This window comes from Chinchilla lanigera, unplaced genomic scaffold (assembly GCF_000276665.1).
Source record: "Chinchilla lanigera isolate Chin_1 unplaced genomic scaffold, ChiLan1.0 scaffold00044, whole genome shotgun sequence".
Classification (NCBI taxonomy): Eukaryota; Metazoa; Chordata; class Mammalia; order Rodentia; family Chinchillidae; genus Chinchilla; species Chinchilla lanigera.
Window position 1 is genome coordinate 11,083,320 of NW_004955445.1, and position 666 is coordinate 11,083,985.

A 666-nucleotide genomic window follows, 5' to 3' on the forward strand; every position below is an offset into this window, starting at 1 on the left:
CAGGAAGTGGGGGTGGCAGGGTGGGAGCTGTTCTTTGCACTCGGCGTGCCTGGGTCTCAGGGGACCTTGAAGACCCCTTCTAGAAGCCGCCAGGGTGGGGGATGTCTGGCTGGGCTGAGCCACAAGTGTCAGCCAGGGACAACAAGGCAGCTCCTGAGGTCGCTGGCCCGTGGACATGATGGCTGATGAGGGACCCGTGAGCAGTGCCAGGGAGGGGGCTGGGAGATAGGAGGAGGGAGCTGAGGGGGGAAAGCAGGGGCGTAGGGGTGCACCCTGGGAAATGATAGCAAGGATCCAAGGCTGGGGTGTGCAGGAGAGGGCTCCAAGAAACGGGTCACCATGGCGTCTGTCCCGTCCTGCCCAGTGCAGGGCACACAGTAGGTGCCGAATTAGTGCCTGCAGGACAAAAGGCAGACTCCACTTGCCTCCCCGATGTGGAACTCCCTCGGATGTTGTCTCCTTTCTCCCGCAGGCTCCGGATGGATCGTGCGGACCGCTAGTCCTCAAGGATCAGAGGAGCAGCTAGTCCCCGGCCCGCCTCTTCCTTGCGCAGAGACCATGGCGCACAGCCCCCTCGGCAGCTGCCGCGGCCCTGCCTGCTGATCCGCCAGAGGGGCGCGGCGAGGGGGCCGCGGGCGGGGACCCCGCGGCTGTCCATGCCCCGCT